Raw genomic sequence first — 26,502 nt, forward strand, 5'->3', positions numbered from 1 at the left:
TTTAATCCTTGCAATGAGGATTGGTCCTCATTGCATGAGATAAGCAGAGCACACAGAATTAGTCCCTGCTTATGAAAAGAGAAACACATTCGGAGAGGATGACTGGTTGGGCCAAGGTCAAATGGCAGAGAGCTGGCACAGGTAGGATCCAAATCCAGTTAGACAGGGTGTCCCTTCGCCTAATTCAACTCTGTTCCAAGGGTGTTTACTCAGTCTTCTCTCTGTGCTTGGCACTTTGGGGCTTGCCTGAGTCAGCCGTGGGGATGAGGATGATGCTCATGCTCCTGCTTTTAGGACAGAGGAGGAGGACAAATTGAGGCCAAACACCAGTGTTTGGAAGGCAGTCACCTTTCTCCTTGTATCTGTTATGTAAATGTAATGTGTTTCCGGGAATGTGATGGAGTCTGATCTTTCTTCTATGAGGAAGAAGTTCTTTGGTTTGTTTTTTCTTGAAAGCTACATAAGGAAATGAAAAGCAGGGAGTAGGGTATGTTCGGTGTCTATGAAGCTTGTGCTTGGCACAGAGAGCGGCAGTAAATGGGGACTTGAGAGGAGAGTCACACTGGAAGGAGGCCTCACAGTAAAGCAAACAGAACTATACTTGGTGAGCTGATAAAAACTGAAAACATTAGCAACATTTACCAGATGCTTATTGTGCTCAAATTGTATCAATTAGTTGGTGGTGAGTAACAAAATGCCCTGATGTCCAGTGCCTTAAAACTGCAACCATTTGTCATTTCTGAGTTAGCTGTGGTGCCAGTGATCTGGGCTGGGGTATTCTTGGCTTGTCATGCTCATGAGTCTGTGATCAGTGGGCAGGGTGGCTGGGGACGGGCTGCCCTGGGATGGCCTCGGCTAGGACAATCCTCAAACAGGCTAGCCTAGGCACATCCTCATGGCAAAGTAGAGTAGCATGAGAGGGAGCAGAAGGGCACAAGATCCCTGACACACTGTCACATCCACTGTGTCTTTGGGCTGAGGCAAGTCACAAGGTGGCCCACACTTAGAGGCAGGGAATACGTGTCACCTCCTGATAAGCAGAGCAGCAAAGGCATTCAACAAAGGGCTTGGGGAAAAGTAAGGGGTAGAGAATTGAGGCCCATTCCATGTGTTGAATTTTGAGGCTGAGAAAAAAAAGTGTATAAGTTTCTCTGAGTTCTACCATATGGAAAATAATTACAGGCTGGTCCTGTGACCTGCTAATGCACACTGAGTAGGACCACTAGAGGAGCATCATTTGAGACTTTGTTGATGACTATGAGGTCAAGGGGATATTTTTGCATGAGAGAGGATAGCAGTTCACACACCAAAAAAAAAAAAAAAAAAAGAGCAGACCAATGGCTTTGGTCAAGGTCACAGCCATGAGTGCCACCTGGGACAATGCCATCTGGGAGGTTTAGAACTCTCACCATATCCAGGAGTTCGGACTCACCATATGAAGATGGCTTTACACACACTGATGTGTATAATCCCTACCACACCAAAAAGTAAGGAATATTCTGAATTTCTCATCCAGTTTTATTCAGCACACTTTTGAGAACTCTGATGGAGAGAGCAGATGTCATGTACACCTGAGATGTATTGTACAAGAACACTGCTACGGACGTAAAGAGAAAAGGAATCTCTCTTCTATACTTTGTGTTCCACAAAAGAACATCGTTATTTCCAACCAGGCCCCTCAGAGCTATAGAATATTTTAAGGCTTGACATTCCTCTGTTCAAAACCATAATGAACCATTAGAAAAATGTAATATCTGAGATACATTATTCTGAATGTATTTTTGTAATTATCTAAATACCAATAGTCAAAATTTTCATGGAATGCTAAAGATCAGACTGAATCTGAAATCCATTAACAGTAAACAGATGGACCCAAAATGGACATCTCTCAATGCTAAAAATTGAAAATTTATGAAATTCATAAACTTATAAAATTTTAGCATATTCCCTTTTACTAGAGGCAGTCAAATGACAGCCACACTCGGACAAACAAGCAATTCCAGTTAAGAAAAGGAATACAACCAAGGCCTTATTTGATCATTGCTAGGGTCAGTGTCATTAGAAGCATTCTCTGCTCTGGGGGGAAAAAGCCAATGAAGGGAGCCGGACAGACGAGCGGTCAACAGCATTGCCGCTCACGCCTTCTTTGCTTTATTCGTCTGTCACCACACATTCTGAGCATCTGCTTTCTGCAGGACATGACCTCAGAGGTAAAAATCTCTCACTAGCACCTGCCATTGCTCTGTGAAGTCTAGGGCCTCTGGGGAGGACAAGAGCCCTCCCCCACCCCCGCCAGTGGTCACTGGTGTTTGGGTCATGTCACAGACGCCCACCTTTATGTGGGCTTCTGCAGCCCCACCATGCACCGAGCCATTCTTGCATCTCTCCTCAGGCATTCCCTTGTGTTTCTTCTGTAACAATAATCTCCTGTTATCTTTCAAGGGGCTTCATGCACCACCCTTCACCCCTAGCAGAGCCCATTCTGTACCCTCAGGTGGAGAAAAGGGTGCAAGATGGGCCTTTGCTTACCCGGTGGAGCCTGCAGTCCACATTCTATGTTGGGCAAATCTCTGCGTCCTCTCGGCTTTAGTCTCCCCAGTGGTTCGAACAAGGGCTGGGTGGAGGGATGAACACCCTCCTGCCACTTTGCCTGTCAAGTCTAAATAGGGGGACTTCTTCTGCCAAAGTCAGGGCATGGAGTGGAGATAAAGGTAAAAGTCCCACCATGGAGCAGACCCTGAGTCATGGGTTATGCACCAACATCCTCACATTGGCCTGGGAAGGAGGGATTCTGATGGTTATGCTTGACATGCAAAATGGGTTGAAGAGAGAATCACATTTAAGTTAACAGAAACCTGCAAATAGGCTCAAAAACTGCTTCTGGCCCCCAGACAAAATAGAAATGTGACTTAGAGTCTGGAACTTTGGCTTTCACCTCTGCTTCTGCTACTTGCCTGATGTTATATTTGGGGCAAATACTTCATGTCTCGGGACCTCAGTCTCCCCAAGAGTGAAATGGGAATATGAGGGACCTACCCCAGAGAATCTCCGTGAGATTTACTTAAAGCAGCAATGATTTGTAAAGACTATAGAGCAAAGAGGCAATCCATAAGCCCATGTAGGCACTGGAGAACCCAGCCTCAGAGCGCAAAGAGGAAGCCATGGCTCCTGCCCACATCTCTCACTCTGGGTGGTCACTCAGGCCCAATAGCCTAAACAGTAGCTACACAATGACCAAGAACTGGACAAAGGTCCCTGGGTCCAGTCTTAGTTTTCACTAGGGAGGAAGAGAAGAACCAGCTGGAAGGTCCTAGAGAAGCCCCAAGGCTCTGACATACCGCCAGCCCACAGACTCCCCCCATTGCCCATCAAACAGGTGGCATTAGCACTCCCTCCTCCCTCCTACCACACCAGCCTCCCCATTGGGCAACTTTTCCTCTTTAAAATTTCCTCTTTAAAAGTTCCTGAATGTTAAGTCTAACAGACAGGAAGGAGCAGTAAGCAAGAGAAGGGGAAGGATGTGATAGGAGAGGACCCATCCTCATACTCTCCTAGAGAGCTGTTCCTCACTCCCACAGAACCATGCACGGCCCTGAGCAGCTTTTTGCCTCAGCTAACCAATGCTCAGCCCCATCCAGTGGGGGCTCTTGTGCATGTATGGTTGCACAAGTTTTAGAGCACGTGTACACACACATACACACAGGCTTAATCACATGAACACACACATAGGGACACACACAGGTTCTCACACACACCCAGGCTCACACACACAGGTACAGCAACAACTTCCAGGTGAGTGATGGCAGAGATGGTGGCAGTAAGAGTAGCCAGCTTACTCACCTGCTGGCAAACTCCAGACCAGGTTCCTAGACAGTGACTTTCTTCCTCTAAAAAAAAAAAAAAAAAAAATAGGGGCAGCCCAGGTGGCTCAGCGGTTTGGCGCCGCCTTCAGCCCAGGATGTGATCCTGGGAACTGCGGATCGAGTCTCAAGTCAGGCTCCTGCATGGAGCCTGCTTCTCCCTCTGCCTGTGTCTCTGCCTCTCTCTGTGTGTGTCTCTCATGAATAAATAAATAAAACCCTTTAAAAAATAAAATAATAACTCATTTATAATTAGTATCATTTTGTCAAAAATACTTCTGAAGAAAACAAAATATGTCAATCTAAGCCTACAGCTACTAAATTTAAGTAATATCCATCTATGTAACAACTAAAAATTTTTTTGTTTCAAGTTCTTATTTAAATTTCAGTTATTTAACATATAGTGTAATATTAGTTTCAGGAGTAGATTTCAGTGATTCATCACTTACATATAACACCCAGTGCTCATCACAACAGGTGCCCTCCATAATCCGCATCCCTCATCTAGCCCATCCCTCCTCCACCCCCTTCCAGCAACCCTCAGTGAGTTCTCTATAGTTAAGAGTCTGTTTTATGGTTTGCCTCTCTCTCTTTCTCCCCCTCTGCTCATCTCTTTTGTTTCTTAAATTCCACATATGAGTGAAATCACATGGTATTTGTTTTTCTCTGACTGACTTACTTCGCTTGGCGTAATTCCCTCTAGCTCTATCCACATCATTGTAAATGGCAATATTTCATTCTTTTGATGAGTAATCTTCTGTTTTGTATATATATCATATTTTCTTTATCCATTCATCAGTCGATGGACACTTGGGTTCTTTCCATAGTTCAGCTCTTGTTGATAAAGCTGCTGTAATTAAACATTGACACACTGATGTGTAAACACCCTTCAAATCCGTATTTTTGTAAACTTTGGGTAAATACCTAGTACTACAATTACTGAGTTGTAGGGTAGCTCTACTTTTAAGTTTTTGAGGAATCTCCACACTGTTTTCCAGAGCGGCTCCACCAGTTTGCATTCCCACCAACAGTGCAAGAGGGTTCCCCTTTCTCCACATCCTCATCAACAGCTGTTGTTTCTTCTGTTGTTAATTTTAGCCATTCTGACAGGTGTGAGGTGATATCTCACTGTGGTTTTGATTTGTATTTCCCTGACGATGAGTCATGTTCAGTATCCTTTCATGTGTCTGTTAGCCATCTGGATGTCTCCTTTAGAAAAATGGCTATTCATTTCTGCTGCCCACTTCTTAACTGGATTATTTGGGTTTGGGGTGTTGAGTTTCTTCATAGATTTTGGATACTGATCCTTCATCAGATATGCCATTTTCAAGTATCTCCCTCCATTCTACAGGTTGCCTTTTAATTTTGTTGTTTCCTTTGCTGTGCAGAAGCATTTTATCTTGATGAGGTCCCAATAGTTTATTTTTGTTTTTGTTTCCCCTGCACCCATTGACATGTCTAATAAGAAATTGCTCTAGCCAAGGTCAAACAGATTGCTGCCTGTGTTCTCCTCTGGGATTTTGAGGGACTCCTGTCTCAGATTTAAGTCTTTCATCCATTTAGAATTATTTTTTGTGTGTTGTAAGAAAGTAGTCCAGTTTCATTCTTCTGCATGTGCTGTCTAGTTTTCCCAACAACATTTGTTGAAGAGATTGTCTTTTTCCCATTGGATACTCTTTCTTGCTTTGTCAAAGATAAGTTGTCCATATAGTTGTGTGTCTATTTCTGGGTTCTCTATTCTGTTCCCTTGATCTATGTGTCTGTTTTTGTGCCTGTACCATACTGTTTTGATGACTACAGCTTTGTAATATAGCTTAAAGTCCAGAATTGTGATGTCTCCAGCTTTGCTTTGCTTTTTTCAGGATCACTTTGGCTATTCAGGATCTTTTGTGTTTCCATACAAATTTTTGGATTGTTTGTCCTAGTTCTGTAAAAAATGCTGGTGGTATCTTGATAGGGATTGAATTAAATGAGCTTTAGGTAGTATAGATATTATAACGATATTTGTTCTTCCAAACCATGAGCATGGAATGTGTTTCCAGTTCCTTGTGTTCTCTTCAATTTCTTTCATCAGTGTTCTACAGTTTTCAGAGTTTAGATTTTTTTAACTCTGGTTAGGTTTATTCCTAGGTATCTAATGGGTTTTGGTGCAATGGTAAATGGGATCAATTCCTTGATTTTTCTTTCTGCTACTTAAAATATTGGTGCATAGAAATGCAACAGCTTTCTTACATTGATTTTGTATCCTGTGACTTTATTTTTATTTTTATTTTTATTTTTTTTTCAAAATTTATTTATGATAGTCACACAGAGAGAGAGAGAGGCAGAGACATAGGCAGAGGGAGAAGCAGGCTCCATGCACTGGGAGCCCGACGTGGGATTCGATCCTGGGTCTCCAGGATCGCGCCCTGGGCCAAAGGCAGGCGCCAAGCCGCTGTGCCACCCAGGGATCCCCTCCTGTGACTTTATTGAATTTGTGTATCAGTTCTAGCAAATTTTTGGTGGAGTCTTTCAGGTTTTCTACACCGAGTATCACATCATCTGTGAATAGTGAAAGTTTGACTTCTTCCTTGCCAATTTGGATGCCTTTTGTTTCTTTTTTTGTTGTCTGATTGTTAAAGCTAGGACTTCAAGTACCATGTTAAATAGTAATGATGAGAATATACATCCCTGTCTTGTTCCTGATCAGAGAGGAAAAGCTCTCATTGAGGATGATATCAGCTGTGGGTGTTTTGTATATGGCCTTCATGATGTTGAGGGATGGTCCCTCTATCTCTACTTTGTTGAGGGTTTTTATCAAGAATGGGTACTATACTTTGCCAAATGTTTTTTCTGCATCTATTGAGAGGATCATATGGTTCTTATCTTTTCTTTTTAATGTGGTGTATCACACTGATTGATTTGCAAATATTAAACTACACTTGCAGCCCAGGAATAAATCCCACTAGATCGTGGTGAATGATTCTTTTAATGTACTGTTGGATTCGATTTGCCAGTATTTTGATGAGAATTTTTGCATCCATGTTCATTAGGGATATTAGCCTGTAATTCTCCTTTTTAGTGGGGTCTTTATTGGGTTTTGGAATCAAGTAAATGCTGGCCTTGTAGAATGAGTCTGGAAGTTTTTCTTCCATTTCTATGTTTTTGGAACATTTTGAGAAAAATAGGTATTAACTCTTCTTTAAATGTTTGGTGGAATTCTCCTGGGAAGCCATCTGGCCCTGGACTTTTGTTTGTTGAGAGATTTTCTTATTACTGATTCAACTTCTTTGTTGATTATGCAGCTATTCAAATTTTCTATTTCTTCCTGTTTCTGTTTTGGTAGTTTATATGTTTCTAGGAATTTATCCATTTCTTCCGGATTGCCCAATTTGTTGGCATACAATTTTTCATAATATTCTCTTATAATTATTTGTATTTCTGTGGTGTTGGTTGTGATCTCTTCTCTCTCGTTTGTGATCTTATTTATTTAGATCCTTTCTCTTTTTGATGAATCTGGCTATGGATTTATTAATTTTATTAATTTTTTCAAAGAACCAGATCCCAGTTTTATTGATTTGTTCTACTGGGTTTTTTGTTTGTTTGTGTCTGTATCCTTTATTTATTTCTGCTCTAATCATTATTATTTCCCTTTTTCTATTGACTCTAGGCTTCATTTGCTATTCCTTTTCTAGCTCCTTTAAATGTAAGGTTAGGTTGTATACTCGAGATTTTTCTTGCTTCTTGAGTAAGGCCTGTATTGCTATGAATTTCCCTCTTATGACCTCTTTTGCTATATCCCAAAGGTTTGAGCATTTTGGATTAATTTTCATTTTTTTCCATGATTTGTTTTTTTTTTACTTTTTTTTTTAATTTCCTGATCAACCTATTCATTCTTTTTTTAAGATTTTTTTTATTTATTTGAGAGCAAGAGAGAGAGCATAAGCAGGAGGGGCAGAGGGAGAAGGAGAAGCAGGCTCCCCGCTGAAGAGGGAGCCTAACACAGGACTTGATCCCAGGATCCTGAGATCATGACCTGAGCTGAAGTCAGATGCTTAACTGACTAAGCCACCCAGCCCACTCCTTATTCGTTCTTTAGTAGTATGTTCTCTAACCTCATGTATGATCTTCACAAATTTTTTCTTGTGGTTGACTCCATGTTTCATAGCATTGTGCTTAGAAAATATGCATGGTATGATCTCAATCTTTTTGTACTTATTGAGATGTGACTTTCATCTCATTTCAGTATGTGATTTATTCTGGAGAATTTCCCATGTGCACTTGAAAAGGGTGTGTAATCTGCTGCTTTAGGATGAAATGTTCTGAATATATCTGTGTAGTCCATCTGGTCCAGTGTATCATTCAAAGCCATTGTTTCTTTGTTGATTTTCTGCTTAGATGATCTGTCCATTGCTGTGAGTGGGGTGTTAAAGTCCCCTACTATTATTGAATTATTATCAATGAGTTCCTTTATGTTTGTTATTGTTTTACATATTTGGCTGCTCCCAAGTTAGGTACATAAATATTTCAATTGTTAGATCTTCTTGTTGGAAAGTCTTATTATGATATAGTGTCCTTCTTCATCTCTTGTTACAGTCTTTGGTTTAAAATCTAGTTCAAAAAAAATAAATAAATAAAATAAAATCTAGTTCATCTGATATATGTATGGCTATTCTGGCTTTCTTTTGACATCTATTAGTATGATAGATGGTCCTCCATCCTCTCACTTTCAATCTACAGGTGTCTTTAGGTCTAAAATGAGTCTCTTATAGGCACAGACAGTGACTTTCTGTCCAACATTTATAACATGTCTTCTAGGGTTTGTCACCAAGATTCAATAGCCATAGGGACTGGAGGAGCATAAATATTTAACAGTGGGATCTCATGGTGGGGAAAGGGCAGGGAAAAGACCTTGGTTTATAGTATTTATCAATTTCTGTGGTATAAATACTCTCCTGAGGTCATTTCAAGCTACCAACATGGCATCGCTGAAAGCCAGGTTGAAAGAGACAGGAGCATGGTCAGCTCTGGTGAGCCCCATCAGCCATTCAGCTGCTAGGGAAGCACCAGTGTGAATCATAGGAGCAGCTTTCCTTCCCAGTCAAAGACCACGACACCAAACCCCAAGAAGAAACAGGACCGGGATCCCTGGGTGGCGCAGCAGTTTAACGCCTGCCTTTGGCCCAGGGCACGATCCTGGAGACCCGGGATCGAGTCCCACGTCGGGCTCCCGGTGCATGGAGCCTGCTTCTCCCTCTGCCTGTGTCTCTGCCTCTCTCTCTCTGTGTGTGACTATCATAAATAAATAAAAATTTAAAAAAAAATTCTAAGAAACAGGACCAAAACATTTCCAAACTACAGGCCAAAGTTTATTTGTTCAATTGACAATATTTCCTCAAAGGAACTAAAATTATGGAGAAATATTAAGGGAAAATAAAATATCCTTCTGACATTCGGCAACATGTACAGTTAACAAATGTAGGACATTTTTCTGTCCAGAAACTGACAGAAAAAATATTACTGGGCAACCTCCAGCAACCATCATTTTTTTAAAAGATTTTTTATTTATGTATTCATGAGAGACAGAGAGAGAGACAGGCAGAGACACAGGCAGAGGGAGAAGCAGGCTCCATGCAGGGAGCCCGACACGAGACTCGATCCCGGGTCTCCAGGATCAGGCCCCGGGCTGAAGGTGGCACTAAACCGCTGAGCCACCCGGGCTGCCCAGCCATCATTTTTTTTTTTAATTTTTTATTTATTTATGATAGTCACAGAGAGAGAGAGAGAGGCAGAGACACAGGCAGAGGGAGAAGCAGGCTCCATGCACCGGGAGCCCGACGTGGGACTCGATCCCGGGTCTCCAGGATCGCGCCCTGGGCCAAAGGCAGGCGCCAAACCACTGCGCCACCCAGGGATCCCCAAGCCATCATTTTTTTAATAGAATTTTTGTTTGGTTTGTTCAGGTTTGGTTTAAAATAATTTCAAACAGTGTTATAGCACATGAAGTCAGAAAAGAAGGAGAACTTACTGGAAATACCCCAATCTAAGTGAGGCCAGTGTGGAAGGATCCTCTACCTTATGTGTGTAGTTTTGCTTGAGGAATGAAGGGTCATCAGAAGCTTTGGGAAAGACCACCTGGAGTGAGCAAACACAAACACCCACCTTCCTGAGAAACTGCCAAGTCCTTCTGCAAGGACAGTTCTGTGCCATTATTCTGCATAATCCTCATCAAACAACTTCTTTCCATTCCTCTGCTTTAGCTCAGTTGCTTGCCTCTCTCATTTTTATTAGGTTTTCTGAATGCAAACCTGAGATGACTCCCAATGCAAACAGAGAAGCTTCTGTTACAGTCCATTTGAAAAACTGCCCACTGGAATAGAGAAAGAGAAAACACATTTTCGTATTTATCCAAAAGCAATGGAGCCTCAAACAATAAGTTAAGATTATAATATTCTTGAGGGAGACAAAATTCTCAATTCCAATATAAACTGTACAATTGGTTATCTCTATACCATTAAGGAAGTGTCCCAGCCGAATGAACTAAATACACTCCGGATGACCAAGATCCTTTACAGAATAGCAATCAGATCAAAGGCAAAAGAGATAAAAATAGAACACCTCCCCCTGACAGCAACCCCAAGCAGAAAGCTATAAACCTATTAGGAGTGTGGGTTTAACATCTCATCCTCAGGAGTTTATTAATGAAGCCGTGTGACTATGAGAGCCTGGATTTATGAGGCTTCATGACTCCTACCTAGCCACCGAGACTCAGAAAGGTGAACCTTCAGCCACATTATCACTGCAGGTGTGTGCAGGAGTAAGGACCAAACCCTTGTCCTCCTGGCTTCACGATAAATCTCCTCCTACCAAAGTAGGAGGGTGTGGGGAGGCCACATAACTAAGGCATTCTTTCCACAGCACCTCTTTAAAAAATAAAATTCCCCTTGTGTCTTTGAAAGATACGAGCATTCCATTTTGTGCCCTCTCTAGAAACTTATATGTTGAGTGAACTGCGGTGCACCTGTTCTTTGGGGTAACTGGGAGAAGAGAGGTAGAGGAAGATGCTTCCTTGTGTTCACTAGAAGGCTGAGGCATAAGGGTCCCGGAGTTGACTCTTTCTTCTAACATCTCAGAGTCTGAGATCCTAGGCAAGTTACAGTCATCCTCATCTAAAAAATGGGGATGGTAATAATAAGAATCATTGCATGTAATAGGCATCACCCCGTTAAAAGTGTTTAGTGAGATAAACCAGGCACGCAATAAAGACTTGGAGGTTGTTGTCAGCTATCATTTCTGCTTTTTGTTGATCCTAAAATGCACATTTCCCCACATTTTAACATTTCTTCAGTTCATCTGGCAGTCTACAGCATCCTAGCATTGTGTCAAATTTTAATGGCACATCTTACAATCAATGGAGTCTTGCTTTGATGAAATATGGCGTTGTAATTATCAGTACTGTTATCACCAGAGATTTGACCATAAAATAATAATGAGACTGCTTCCATGAGCTGTGGACAATAAGCAGCCTTATTATTTTATAATAGCACGGCAGATTTCCCAGCTAGAAGACTCTCCTGGGGGCCGCTGTACAATAGCTAAGATGGATGAATGTTGCCTTCTAGCAGTAACAGACTTTCAATAGATCTGTCTGACTTTAAGCAAGCCCAAGGTATGAAAATCCACATTTCCATTGAAAAACTAATTAGAAGGTAATACTGTAAAATAGAAGTATACTAAAAGTGCCCATTTGGGCAGTGTTTCTCAGCCTTTTTTTCCCAAACCCCCAATGAGCCTTTTAAGACTTTTTTTTTTTTTGAGAGGGAGAGAGAGAGAGAGAGAATGAGAGAACAAGCCAAGGGAGAAGCACACTCCCCACTGAGCAGGCAACCCACAGCGGGACTCAATCCCAGGACCCTGAGATCATAACCTGACCCAAAAGCAGACATTTAACTGACTGAGGTACCCCTTTTAAGTCATATTAAGACATTTTTGTCCATATATTTCCCCCAGTGAAATTTTAATGTTAAGGACACACTGTATATCTATGTATGATTTATATATATATCCATGCTTTACACATAAAAAGCTATATAAACAATGTATAAAGGAATATGATTTTTATGCTCTCTTGAGTACAATATTGCCCCTTTGAGAATGCATGCTTTAGAGACAGATCTTAAAGGACATTTGAAATTCCATATGATGGGAAATTTTTACTCACACTCAATGTTTCAATGATATGTCAGCTACAGAAAAGAAGAAACACAAGGTAGCCTGTTTGATAAAATGTCCACAGGGGAGTGTCTGGAGTGTCTACTCCATCTTCATTACAGGCCAATGTCTCTCTAGATGTTTTTCAGACCTTGTTACCCAAGCAACACACCAGGCAGGTGGCACACATATGAGCCATATTGACTTGATAATTGAAGAAAACTTGCCTCCAAGTTAAGTAGATTTTTTTTAAATGTGAGTGAGTGTTTATCTTTCCCATGACTAATAGGCATGGATGGTAAGTAGTTGGTTCAAATAACAGTTACTGGAATTATTTCTACAATAGCTCTCAGTATTTTTTTTTCCTATCCCACATTGTTATTTCCCTAGTAGCTGAAATCAGCACGCTGGTCAATAATTTTCCTGGATATCTTCTACAGGTTAGCCCCAAGGGCAGGATTCTCTGCATTGCCAATCGCCTTGCCCCTGGGCCGGCTGAAGTTTCCTGAACCCCAGAAGAAGGACACCTGATGTGGCACCAAATAACTACTTTCTGCTTCCCATTTCCTGCTTCCCACTGCCTGTTTCCCACTTCCTGCTTCCTGCCTCCCATTTCCTGCTTCCTGTTTTAGTTTTGGCCCAAAGTCTAAAGCAGCAAGAGTGATGGACTCCTGGCACCTCTGCCTCAGAGTAGATGGGAAACTCAGCAGAGGCTTGGACAGAAGTTGGACAGGTTCACAGAAAATGAGCTCTGCAGAGCTGGAAATCTTTACCCAGAGGGAGGGGAAAATAGAGGCTAAAGGAAGGTTAGTAAGGGGAGCTCCAGGTTCTGTGATGACAACAAAGTGAGGGAGCCCATGGGGGAAAGCCAGCAAGGAAGCAGCCAGCTCACAGGACAGAACTCAAGGAAACAGTGGACTCTAGTTCTAGGCCACAGCAGAGGGAGCCCAGCTGCCTAGCCCAGCTTGGGGACACATGTGCCAAAGCCTGGAAGCAGCAGCAATGGACCACAAGTGATCCTGACCCCCATCCAGGGGCCACTCAGGAATAGGCTGGGAGGTTTTTTGAGGACTGCTCCAACCCAGGGTGAGATTTCAGAGGGACCTGAGGCTGGGCTCTGAGCAGCACCCACACCCTCACGCCACTGCCCAGGAGATAGGTTGTTCAGTCTGCTAATGCCTGTTTAAAGAGGCCAAGGCCTTCAACTCCACAAATGAGATTGTTTGCCTAAAATATGGAAGGAAGGAAGGAAGGAAGGAAGGAAGGAAGGAAGGAAGGAAGGAAGGAAGGAAGGAAGGAAGGAAGGAAGGAAGGAAGGAAGGAAATGGAAGGAAGAAGGAGAAGAACCTGTAAGATTTTCCCCCTTAGTTAGAGCTCCATGCTCAATATGAATAGAGTTGGGGTATTCAGTGTGACCATCAGCCCCTTCTCACCGAGCCTCAGGAAAACAAGGACCTGGTAAGAGCCATCTCTCCTCCCGGAGTCTAGGATCCTCTTGCCCCTTAGGACCACAGTGTTTGTTCTGCTACGGATCCCATCCCTGGCTGCCTCTAAGCCTCTCTCAGGGCTCCTCTCTCCCCATGCAATGGCCTGTTGGAGCCCCTGATCAGTGAGCCAGCTTGGGGGCCCCAGGAATGAGAACTGTAGAGGCTCCAGGAAAATGCATCGTCTTCATTTCTGGATATAGAGTCCTAGGCCTAGTACCCTTGACCCCAATTTTTCCATCTGACCATAAACCATTGATGGCACTCTCTTCTTATTTGGATAAGTGGAGGAGACCAGGGATGAGGAGGGCTGGCAGGGGAAAAGAGGGCCTCGCTAAGGAGATGAAGGGCAGAGCGACAAGAAAAAAGACATGCTCTTTAGGTGAACACCAAATGGGCACAGAGTTCTGGCCTACACTATGTGCTTAGCCAGTATTCTGACCCTCTTCACAGAAAGGACAAGCCAGTGTGTCATCGGCTTGATGAGACACTGTGTACAAGTAGCTGGGAGATTTTCATTCACTGTGAGCATGATAAGCCAATGTGTGAAGCAGGACTATGTCCAAACCCAGTTCCAGTCTACACTCTTGAAGGTGCTCATCAGCAAACTGAAGAGGTCCAAGGAGACACAACCACCATGGTCAGAGGACTCAGGGTGTGTCACCCAGGAAAGAACAAGGGTGTATACCCGGAAAAAGGCAATACTTAAAAGGTTCTAGAAACCTACAAGCTTCTGACAAAGAGGAAGAACACAGTCACTCAGCTCCCCAAAACGGGCAAAGAAATTAGACCAAGAGCATAGGGAAGCAAATACTAGCTAAAAGCAAAGGGATTTGTGCAACAGACGTCTGACAACTACTATATAGCAGGAAAAAAGCATGGTGTTTGGACTCATTCCTCCTCTGCCATGTACTCGTGGTGAGGCCTTGAGCAAGGTAGCTAGTTTCTGTAAGCCTCGGTTTTATTGTCTCCAAATTGAGAGACATAACAATGTCTTCAAAGTTTGCTGTGAAGGTTAAAATTAAATAGTACATATAAAACAGCACAGACAGTAAAGTACCCCAAAACATTAGCTCTGATCATTTTAGCATCCTGGAGTGCTTACGACATAGTCATCTATTATGTAAAGGGGTGCTGTTATGAGTCAAGTTGCGTCTCCTTGAAAAGGCATGTTGGAGCCTCCACTATCTCAGGGTAGGACTTTATTTGGAGACAGGGTCTTTACAGAAGTAATCCAGTTAAACTAAGGTCATAAGGGTGGGCCCCAATCCAATAAAACTTATTGGACATGGACACACATTAATGGAAGATGGGCATGCAGAGACGCAGGGAGAAGATGGCCTTTGACCTGCCAAGAAGAGCAGCCTGGAGTAGACTCTCCCTTCCAGCCACAGAAGGGACCGACCCTGCTGACAGCTTAATCTTGGACTTCTTGTCTCCAAAACTGGGAGACAATAAATTTCCATGGTTTAAGTCTGTGGTTCTTTGTTATGGGGCCCCAGCAAACTGAAACAGGTCCCCACTCATCAAACGTGGGGTTTAAGGGTGGACATGACTGGATTACCATCTAATAAGTACAGACTCCTGGGCCCCCCCCCCCCAACCAGATACTCTGATTCAATTCAGTCAAGCCAGGACCTCAAATCTGTATTTTGCAAAACAGCCCCCAAGGTGCAGCAAGTGGATGCTTGTTTAGAGCCTCTGGCTGGACAAGCTTCAAAGTATTCTTCAGCTCTGTTTGCCATCCACGTGAAGCAAAACATAAGAAGGAAAGATGTGCATGCGCAGATGTGTATCCATGCCTGTGTCGTTCTAAGCATATGTCCATATTCAGAAAGGATCCTCCTTTCAAGAGTCCTCAAATGTAAATGGGAAAAGGTAAAGAATACAAGTCGAATTGATTTGCCTTTGCCCAAATTGGCTTCCACCCAGACCTAAGTGGCCCCGGCAGTCATCCTGCCCCCACTGCCCTCATGACTCCAGCTGACAGCCTCCGAGCAACCCCCGGAGCAGCTGTCACCCGAGCGGCTGCAGAGGCCCCAGGGCAGCAGGCCGAGAGGAGCAGCTGGGGGCTCTCCTCGAAGGCTCCCCCGCCAGAGCTCTGGGGCTTCTGGGGGGCTCCGGAGCACCAGGGCTGCCCCACAGCGCGCATATAGATCAAAGTACAGATTCTTACCAAGTCCAGACTTATACTTGTGATATGGCATAGTCCAATTTATAGAGAACCAGCAGCTCAATACAAAGTGAGCATTTTCTGGCATTGGGTTTTATGTAAATATTGGCCAGATTTGATATCTTGATATCATTTTCCCACATGAGCTATGGTATCAGGTCTGTGCATAAAAATAGGTGGAGGGTAGCCCAGGTGGCTCAGTGGTTTAGCACCACCTTCAGCCCAGGGCCTGATCCTGGAGACCCTGGATCGAGGCCCACGTCTGGCTCCCTGCATGGAGCCTGCTTCTCCCTCTGCCTGTGTCTCTGCCTCTCTCTCTCTCTCTCTCTCTCTGTTTCTCTTATGAATAAATAAATAAAATCTTAAAAAAAAAATAGGTGGAGATCCACCTGCCACGTCCAGCCCAGCCCCAGAGCTGTAGGCTAACCTATGTGAGGACACAGGCTAATATGCGGGGACATCTGAGCTCGTGTAAGATAACAGTACTCTTGGAAAGAGCACGAATTTACCTGTTGTACTGTACGGCTGGAGGTTTTTCTGGGATGTGTCCTGCATGACCCACCACCCCCACCAGCATGTATGCAGGCAGCCTAAAGAATGTTGTTTGTGAGATTCGCACTGCATAAGTGACCTTGGGAGCCGGTTAATTGACGTTAGCTGATCTCCAGGTCAGATTTGGCCCTTCTGGTCTGGACGCCAAGAGCTGTAAATCTCACCTCAATCCCCTCGGGCCCCAGGCTGGGTTGGCATCTCAGGGTGGAATCCGGGAGGAGAGGCAAAGATGGAAAGACATGATAACATAGAAACGGAGCTCGCTCCAAACTGCACGTAGGCAAACAGGTTAACTTCAGACTCTCATTTGCCCTATTAAAAAAGATCCATATGGAGATGGTCAGTTGGAAGGGCCACCTGAGGGGAGGGCACTCCCCCCAGACCTCTTAATGGAGACTCCAGCTGGCCTGTCTCCACAGGGTTGCCCCAGCTGATGAGGTTGGATGCCATCAGCACCTGGTCTGCTGGAATGCAGGCTTATTCTCCTTTACTGCTTGCCCTCATCTATGTGGAAAAGATTTCCCTTTTCTTCTGCTTCTAGATTAGATTTTTATAATATCAATAAAGTGTTTTCCCCCTTCAAAACTGTATGACTGCCATGAATCTTTTCTTCTGTGTAATATCATCTAATTTCTTTTTTTTTTTTTTTTTTTAGAGATTTTAGTTATTTATTCATGAGAGACAGGGAGAGAGGCAGAGACACAGGCAGAGGGAGAAGCAGGCTCCCTGCAGGGAGTCTGATGCAGGGCTCGATCCCAGGACCCCGGGATCATGCCCTGAGCTGGAGGCAGATGCTCAACCACTGAGCCACTCAAGTGCCCCAATATCTTCTAATTTCATTTAACTTAAATAAAGCAGACTGAAAAAGTTTTATCAGCCTGAAAGTTATATCATCCCCTAATTCAGCTCTGGTTTTTTTCCCCTGTATAATAGTTACCTATAGCTGCATAACAAATTACCTCCAAATTTAGTGGCTTAAAGCAAAAAACATTTATTATCTCACCAACTCTGTGGGTAGGAATCCAAGGTGGCTCAGCTTAGTGTCTGAGGCTCAGAGTCTCTCAGGAGGTTACAGAAAAACTGTTGGACAGGGCTGGGTCTCATCTGAGGTGGGGGCCATAAATTAGCTTCCAGTTCACTCATGTGGTTGTTGACAGGGCCCAGTCTTTTGCCCATGGAGCTCCTCACAGGACTGCTTCACAGGCTGGCTTTCTCAAGGTAACTAAACTAGGGAAGCAAGAAAGAGAGACAGGAGTCATGGTTTTTTTATGACTTAATCTCAGGAACAACATCCTTCACTTCCACCATACTCCATCCAGTAGAAGCCAGTCATTAGATCCAGCCCACAGTCAAGGAAAGTGTCTTATACGAGGACATGATAGCAAGGAAGAGGGGATGGGGACCCAATTCTGACTCAAAGAAGAATTTCAACACAGCCCCTTGGATACCTTCTTCCTACATTCTACTGGTAAACTGTTCTTTACAGCTCATTTCATCATATCACAGAGAGGAAAGATGGTGCTCCCTGGAAGGATCTACCTATGTCATGTTTCTATACACATACAAAATAAAGTCTTAAAAATAAATAACGGAAAATCCTAAAGTGCTCCATTATCAAAATATTTACAAAGCAGCAAATCTCTCTGCTTTGACTTCTTTTTCCTGCACTCTATAGGATTGACAAATTTACTGCAAGGATCAAACAGTAAATATTTTGGGCTTAGAAGGCCTTATGACCTCTGTCACAACTACTCAACCTTGCCTTCGTAGCACAAAGCATATTGGGCAATATGTAAGTAAACAGGCATGGCTGTGTTCCAATAAAACTTTATTTATACAACAGACATCAGGCAAAATTTTACTCACAGCTTGTAGTTCGACAACTGTGCAGTAGGAAATAGCCTGTATTCTATTCGAGAATAAAATAGAAATTATCAATAAAAATACAGTAGAACTATCATGTTACTATTTCTGATAAACGCATTTAGGTGACACATGTATAAAATGCTTCATCATAAACATATGCAAATAATATTGAGTCCATAGGGACAGTCACTATCCAAGTAGAGAACATATGACCTGTGAACTCTCCTGTCATCTAGAATATTAGAAGCTGTGCAACTGTTGAGTCAATGGGGTGACAGTGGAAGGCCTGAAAGGAACTGAAATGTTTCTTTTGCCATCCTTATGATGAACTTCCACCTAATCACCTAGGATAGCACTTCCATTCATTTCCTTTGTTTAATGACACAACAAAAGAACATTGGGCTGACCGTGAAAATCCCATCTGTTGGGAGGATAGAGATAATGAAAATGAAAGGAAAAGCTCATAAAAATAATTTCTGAACCTGAAGTGAAGGTAGAAGAAGAGCCTTCCTCATGACCATTTTTCAAGTCTGAGCATCTGGAAGCCAGAGCCAGACCAGCCATAATTCAAGGGAGTTGGATGAAATTTTTTCTCCCATAACTGATCCAAGTTCCTGGAGAAATTCCAATGGGCTTAGCACTCCCAGCGCTTACCTTCTATTTCATTGTTGTCACTGCATTTCAGAAATCCCAAGCATCTAAACTCGATGTGTCCCAGGTTCAGAGTTTTGTCCTCCTCAGAGGAAGGCAAGAGTGGGCAAGAGTCAGCAGCACCACCAGGTATTCCAGGAAGAAGGGCAGCCATCTGCACACCCTTCTTATGCCTTGTACAGCAGTCTGTAAGTCCAACTCATCCGTGGCCCCCTGGGACGGTATGGAGAGTTGTTTGACATCACCATGCACTGCTATGTATAATTATATGGCATCCTCTCCTCACAGTGATGAAAAATTAATTTAAAGAGATTTAATTTTAAAAGGAACATTGATGTGATGTTCATAAATCAATGAGCTAAATATTAGGTCTCCCAAGTGTTATAAAATCAGTTAATGCTCCTTTGTGCAGTGAATATCACTCTTAATCATCAATGCCATTAGATATGACTTCTCTTAAAATGCCTCAGCCAATGCATCTCAACATGCAATGCTCACTTTCTAAGCAATCGCATGAAAAAATAAAGAGAGATCAGGAATTTGAAAACTACTGCTGGGCTTCCCTAACATTATAGGGGAAAATTATATGTTCAGTGATTCTCAACCTTTAGCTCAAATCAGAATCCCCTGGAAGGCTCATGAAAGCACAGGTTGCTGGGCCCCACCCAAGTTTCCAATTGAGTAGATTTAGGGTGGGGTGAGAACTTGCGCTTCTTCACAGGGTTTTAGGTGATGCAGATGCTTCTGGAACGGGGACCACAGGTGGGGAACGACTCCTCTAGAGAAAGAGTCTGCCAGCTTTCTGAAAGGGCTAAATAATAAATATTTAGGCTTTGCAGACCAGACTATATCTGTTGCAGCTACTCAACTCTGCCACTGTAGCAGGAAAACAGCCATAGACAATACACAGATGAATGCAGGTAGTTTGTTTCAGTAAAACTTTATTTACAAAAACAAATGGTGGGCTGGAGTTGGTCTGTTGGCCACAGTTTGCCCATCCCTGCTCCAGAGTGTGAAGGACTCCCACCACCAGACCTGCCCTAGCTCCCAAGGCATAAGCAATGCCTGAAAGAGATAAAGGGCATACCAAGACACTCTCTCCCCGTCCCATGTTTCTTCCTAAAGGATCTTACCTGCAGAGGAACAGAGAACCAGGAATGACATGACACCTGAATTTTTGTCTTTTAAAATGTGTTCCAAGGAACTCTATGAACTATTTGTTCAGAAACAACCAAGGATATTAACATGGCAAAACTTCAGAAACAGGCATTGTTCAGCATTTCAGTCTGTTTTAGAGGAGAATATTGGAAGCCAACATCTGTTGCTTATCACTATGCACCATTTCAGTCTCCAATAGACTACAAATGTAAGCTCTAAGAAAGCTGAGACCTTATCTTCAATTTCTAGAAAAGTGCCTGGCCTCGGGTAGGCTCTCAAAAATATTTGTTGAATGAAATAAATCCTATGAAATCAATAAACCCCTTCTTAGTCCTGAGATTTCTAAATCAACCCTCAGAGCCTGGTAGCCAACTGTGCCTCCCTCCTCCTGCCCTGACACCCCTGGAATGCTAGGAACAGGACAGGAACTCCAGGAGGGATATGTCTCCCAGGATCACCGCATAAGTAGATGATAAGGACAGGGCTCCTTTCTATCTCTCAGCTACTACAACAGACCCAGTTTGCTACCTAGAGTCTCAAGGAACCCTCGGTTCTCCCACCATCGCAATGAAAGTTGGAGAAGCTGTAAATAAACCCCAGGGAGTCTGGGATAAAAGCAGAGAGCCTCGGGAAGTGGATGGAGAGAGCCTGTAGTAAACATTGGGTCTGATGTGATGAGAGATATTTTAGTATCAGAAGTAAACAGCAAGGTGGAATAAGGGAAGGGGTGGCAGATGTAGAAGGAGAAAGGGATGGGGAACAAGACTTCCCACTGTGTAAAGGATCCACTAGAAGCACTACTTTTTTTTTATGTGCAATTTGTAAGTGTGCAAGAAGGAAACACTAGACCTCAAGGTCTGAGAATCTTCTGAAAAGCAAGAGAATTTATGTAAGATATATATTCTATATTGGTGAGTCAAACTGATACAAGGCCAGTGAGGTCATTTTGCATTACTACATTTTGCATACTATTAAGTCATTAATAGTAGTTAATACACTATTCTCAGCAAAGGGTAGGTTTAGAATCTGATGCAATTCTTGGTGTTACAGAAGGTATGGGATTAAAGGGCAACAGTCACAATGAATAAACAATGGATAACAGGAGTGTCCCTATCTCTTGACAGCAAATCCCAGAAAAACCTGTCAGAGAAGATCAGTAACATTTTATGACAGATAACAGGGCACAGCCAAACTTAATGTTACTTAAGGTCTTTCCAGTCTGAGTAGTCAATTAATAGGGCTCCTCATTTAGCTTGCTGGGCTGAAAATGTTCTATCCCCTTCACCTTATTTATCAACACCCAGAAAGGTCTTTTAAAACATAGACCTGAATTAAAGTAGTTTGAGACCTAAGGATGTTTCATATTCTCTGAATCAGATCTCAAATGGAGATGGAGAATGAAACAATTATAGCTGAGTTTATTAGCCAAGGTCCTCCAGAGAAATAGAACCAATAGTATGTCTCTCTGTCTCTCCATAGATAGATGATAGATGGACAATTAGATAGATGATAGATAGATGATAGATAGATAGATAGATAGATAGATAGATAGATAGATAGATAGATACCAATGGAAACAGAAAGACAGTAGGTAAGACAGAAATTTATTTTAAGGAATATGACATGTAATTATGGGGGCTGGCAAGTCTAAAATCTGCTGGGTGGGCCAGCAGGCCAGAGACCCAGGAATGAGTTAGAGTTTGAGTTTGAAGGTAATCTGCCAGCAAAATTCTCTCTTCCTCCTGGAAGGTCAACCTTTTTTCCATTAAAGCCTTCCCATAGTTGGATGAGGCCCATCTACATCATGAAGGGTAATCTGCTCTACTCAGATTTTACGAGTTAAATGTTAGTCTCATCTAAAAAACACATTCAGAAAAACATCTAGAATCATGTTTGAGCAAACATCTGAACACTGTGGCCTCGCCAAGTCAACACATAAAATGCATCACCACACGATTTCATCCTCTGGCAGCATCCAGAACAGAACGTCTGGGAGTCTAGGGGTTTCCAGAGCTTCTCTGCTTTGCCTGCCTCCTGACGCCATTGGTGCCCTCTCCTTAATCCCACCAGCTCGGCTGCATCCTGCAGATGTGCCAATAAATATTCAGACTAGGTGTCTCTTTCTGAAAAGAATAAAAGAGAAGAGAGGAGGGGAGAACAGAGGGGAGGAAGGGAGAATAACATCCTTAGGAGAAGCAATGAATAGGCCAAACCCACCCAAGCCCAGTCCAACATGTTATTCTCTGCTATTTGTGGACTTGATGTCACATCAAGCCTCCACCTTTTCCATGGACCCTGCAAGGAATAGCCTAAGAGTAGCTTTTCTTTACTAAAACACTCTGTGGTCCTTTGTTAGGAAGACGAAGAGTCATGTTGTAAGTCTCAAGAGACTTACTGAAGCTTGTATATTTTCTTTTATCTTTTCCATGGCCAAAGGCAGTTTATTAATTTACATCAGTATAAAGCTCTGAATGGTGCTCCAGAGGATCCCTCCAAGTCTGAAGGACAAACCTGAGATTTGTTCTTTCCTGGATTAATTGCAACTACTTCACAAGCTCAGACCTTTTCCTAAAAATTGAGCAAGAACAGAGCTGACTTTTCTGCAAACCTAGTGAGAACCAAGATGCCTGCTGAAATCATTATTTACAGTCTCCTCTGGCCTGCAAAGTCACATACTGATACTTCAGCCCAAATGAAAGAATTAATCAATTTTGTTAAATCACTTCACTGAGAAGAAAGATGATTTAAAAAGAAACCCAGGTAATTTCAGCAGGGAAAATAGGCTTTAAGTTTAAGTTAGGGAAATTATCTGCCATCTTTAACCTCAGAATAGTGAGAGAGTGAGAGAGAATAAGACTCAATCCATCTCACCAGTGAGAGAAAAAGAGGGAAACAGAGAGAAAGAGAGAAGTGCCCAAAGGTATCGTCTAGAATCATGGCTTGTATCTGCTTATGGATACATGCTCATTCACTGAAGGTCATAATGCAAATAATTTGGCCCCCATTCATTCTGATTCCAAATAAAGAGCTGAAATTACCAATAAATTAACTTAAATCTATAAAATAACTATACTTAATATCCTTTCTATCTGCAAGGTAATCCAGGTTAACATAACCTACAATAAATCATAATATTGATAGAATGTGCCCTTGAAATTATGTGATGAAAATAGCACTTCACTTCTATGTCTTCCTTTTTTTAAAGATTTTATTTATTTATTCATGAGAGGCACAGAGAGAGAGGTAGAGACACAGGCAGAGGGAGAAGCAGGCTCCATGCAGGAAGCCCGATGTGGGACTCGATCCCAGGTCTCCAGGATCAGGCCCTGGCCTGAAGGCAGCACTAAACCGATGAGCCACCCGGGCTGCCCACTTCTATGTCTTCCTTCCACAAGCCCATAACCCCTATCTATCAATGAGGGAAACATTAGACAAACATAAACTGAGGGACATGTACTAAATAAAGTAGTTAAAAAGAATCCTTATCTATTTTTTGTCTGGAAGCCAGATGTCCTACATGGTGGACTCTAAATACTGACAGCATTATTGAGAAGTGATGACATGCTTTGTCCTTCTGATGCTGCTCTATTATTTAAGTTTTCTAAAGTCCATTTTATTTTTAAAATACGTTCATAAAAAGTGCTTCTTACATGAAAGTAGCCCAAACATCTACTGTGTAGTAGTCAAAACATCTGTGCCTATTGAGAGAAGGCATAATACACAGCTTTGGAAGGGATAGAAATGGCCAACAGCTTCTTTTCTGAGACCTTTTGCCTTCCCTCATTTAATCAGTGAATTGTTTTTTCTATTTTTGTGAGAAATGCCATTCGAATTTTGACAGGGATTGCACTGAATCTGTAGATAGCTTTGGGTGGTGGGGACATTTCAATTATATTAATTCTTCCAATCCATGAATATGGGCTATGATTTCATTTGTTTTTGCCTTTAATTTCTCTATCAAAGTCTTGTAGTTTTCATTGTACAGATCTTTTGCTTCTTTTGTTTGACTTATTCCTAAGTCTTTTATTGTTTCTGATGCTGTTGTGAATGGGATGGTTCATGATGGCATTGTGTTATGTGAGAAAAGTCAGACAGAGAAAGACAAGTACTGTATGATATCACTTCAATGTGGAATCCTAAAAGACAGAATCATAGAACCAAACAGTAGATTGATGGTTACTAAGAGCTGGGGGTTGGAGGAACTGGGGGGATGTTTAAGAGAATAAACTTGCAACTAGTAGAAAAGTAAGTTCTGGAGATCTAATGCATAACACAGTGATGACAGTCAATAATACCACACTCTAAATTTCAAAGTTGCAAAGAAACTAGGCCTTAATCGTTCCCACCACACAGAAAAATAACAATTATGTGAGCTGATAGAGATGTTAACTCATGCTAAGGCAGTAATCATTCTGCAATACATAAGGGCGTCAAATCAACATTGTACTCGTACAATGTTATATGCCTCCATTTTTTAAAAAGCTTGTAAAAACAGCTTTTTTGAAAATTGGCATCAGTAAGACTATCAAAACTCTCAGATTGTTCAAAACTGCTTTTTTGAAGGCAAGCAGCACAGCAGGAGGGCTTTGTCAATCTGGAAACAGCTGTGGTAAACGAAGGAAGCCCAGAAAGTGGAGGCTACAGCTGTCATCCAGGAAGACAACCCGACGGCACCCTCTCATCGGACCTGACTGGCCCATGGCCCAGCACCTGGGAATCAGCCCTGAAGAGGGAGCCCCTGAGTGTCCACCTGCTGACCTGGACCACCGCTGGGGGATGCCAGATGGCATTGCAGCCCAAGCCTATTGTAAGGCTGACATCCCCACTAATAACAGTGTGGTGGTTGTTTTTTGAACCCAAATTTTTAAAAATTCTTAATCTTAAATCAATATGTGTCTAAAGAATGATCTCAAAATAGCAGTCTTCAAAATGTGGTCGAGGGACTTCTGGGTTCCCTCTAGAGGGTCTGTGAGGTCAAAACTACTTTTCTTATGATACTTAAATGCTTTTTGCTTTTTTCCACTTTCATTCCCTCTTGAGTGTACAAGGGGGTGTTCCAGAGGCTGTAAGATGTGATACTGTAGGAGACGAACACAAGAAGCAGAGGTGAGAATCCCCTTATCTTCTCTTCAGCCAGACCTTAATCCAGAACCTCCTGGTCCTCCATCACCTTTCCATGCTCATGCCAGACTGGACAAATCACTGTTTTGGGCTCATGGACCCCTGCCTCCCCGCTCCAAGCTTCTCCTCTGCTATTTCTCCAGGTGCTATGTCCTCCTTCTGCCTCCTGTCGACCACAAGGGCATGCTGCTCCACCTGTAAAACTTGATTCCATGTCCCTTATCCCCTGAAACCCGTTCATTGTCACCATTCCTACCCATTCTCAAACCAGTGGGAACCTCTTATTGTGTCAGAATATCCATCATGTTCTGTCTTGTGTATTACATACAAGAGACACAATTGTCCTGTCTCGTACACACGTATCTTGAATATTCATCATGTTCCGTCGTGTTTACTTTCCTGTTTCTCTAAAATCTCTAACAAGTAGTGTGCTTTTGGAATTGTATTTCACTCCTTAAAGTTAACCAAGCATCCTCAATATGCCATCACATACACCTCTTGTAAACATTCTAGAGGGGTGCATTATGACTCCCATTTTTAAGGGGAGGAAGAGGATGGTACTTCCCCAATGTCACACACCCACGTGATCAGCCTGGGTCTCCAACCAGACCAGCACTCTCTCATTTGTAGATTCTCCTGCCCAGACTGATCCCACGTTGGGAAATGTGAGCACGGGCTCACGGCTGAAAGGCTGAAGGAGCCCTTCTACATCCTGTCTTTCACTTAAACCTTTTGAAAGTGACATATGCACCCCTGAAGAAAGTTTCAAATTTTTTTAATGGGAAAAGAGTAAAATAATGTCCTATAACCACCGAATCCTGGATAGATTAAAAAAAAAAAAGCTAAGCAAAATATGTTGTTCTTCAATTTCAGAAAGCCTCCTTATTCTTGATGCCTTTGTCATGTTTATTTTTTATACTTATAGCAACTCATATACCCTTGTAAGAATTTTATATAAGGAGATAAATGCTAAGACTAATATTGAATAACTATTTGAATCCCTGAGCAAGATTTGTATTATCGCCTCCACTATGGAACTATAATTGAAGTATGTGGAAGCAGCTTTGCACAAGGTCAAATAACAACTCCGTGAAAGAGCCAGAAACAATACTATCCCTGCCCCCACCCCCATTTCTCTCTGCGGAAACACACTTTTCATAAACAACCTCCACAGCATTTGCAGTTTCGTGGAGGATCAGCGTTCGTGGCTGTAGCCCGCTCATCTTTTTTGCAGTTTCTATTTCTCACTTCCAAATACAGATAAGAAGAATGTGTTGCCAAGATTCAGGCTGGTTATTTTTTCCTCAAATATCCTTAGCTAAAGGGGAACTTCCTATGAGACTAAAATTGACCTCCGTGTCTTTATTAGCTGTTGAATTACTTTTGAAAAATGCCCTAAAGTGCTTCTCGATTACCCTGTGACTGACTGGCAGGTTGAAGCCCAGTA

General features: G+C 42.5%; 1 long non-coding RNA gene across 1 annotated transcript; it reads left to right on the plus strand.

Moving 5' to 3' along the window:
- Positions 1–23: 23 nt before the first annotated feature.
- Positions 24–15,007, plus strand: LOC111093891. The gene is made up of 2 exons (XR_005383657.1): positions 24–141; positions 12,491–15,007. It is a non-coding gene; the product is annotated as an uncharacterized LOC111093891 (long non-coding RNA).
- The last annotated feature ends 11,495 nt before the right edge of the window (positions 15,008–26,502 follow it).

This window comes from Canis lupus, chromosome 34, assembly GCF_011100685.1.
Source record: "Canis lupus familiaris isolate Mischka breed German Shepherd chromosome 34, alternate assembly UU_Cfam_GSD_1.0, whole genome shotgun sequence".
NCBI classification, from domain to species: domain Eukaryota; kingdom Metazoa; phylum Chordata; class Mammalia; order Carnivora; family Canidae; genus Canis; species Canis lupus.